We start from the raw sequence: 592 nt of genomic DNA, 5'->3' as shown, positions 1-592 counted from the left end.
TTTTTTTTTTTTTTTTTTTTTTTTTTTTTTGTGCGGTCCCACATCTCGTTCAGAATCTCGGCAAAGGCGAGGTAGAGGGCGAGGGAGCCGCAGATGATGCCCTCGTAGCCGGCCGCACGCAGCCCCACGGCGCTGCTCGCCATGCTGCTGCAGCCGAGCATCAGGAAGAGCAGCGTCACGGTGAGAAACACGAGAAAGATGGCGAGGTTCATGCGGATGGTGCACAGAAGCATGACGAAGGAGAAGATGCCCCACAAGAAGAGGTACACGCCTACGAAGTACTCGCTCGCTGGATCCACGAGCTTGGAGGTGCCGGCGGCCGTGTTGGGCAGCATCCAGACGCACACGAGGGACAGCCAGAAGGCGCCGTACGAGGTGAAGGCGACGTACGCGAAGGTGTTACCGCGCACCCACTCGAGCAGACCCGCGATAAACTGCGCACCTCCGCCGAGGCAGATGCCCATGGCGACGATCACCGTCGACAGCGGAAAGCTCCCGGTGTTGTGCAGGTTCAGCAGGATCGTCGAGAGGCCAAAGCCGAGCAGGCCGACCGGGCCCGGGTTCGCGCACTTGCGCGAGCTCGCAGCCGCTT

This window comes from Leishmania donovani, chromosome 3, assembly GCF_000227135.1.
Source record: "Leishmania donovani BPK282A1 complete genome, chromosome 3".
Lineage (NCBI taxonomy): Eukaryota > Euglenozoa > Kinetoplastea > Trypanosomatida > Trypanosomatidae > Leishmania > Leishmania donovani.
The sequence above is the reverse complement of the archived record's forward strand: the minus strand, read 5'-3'. Positions refer to the sequence as shown.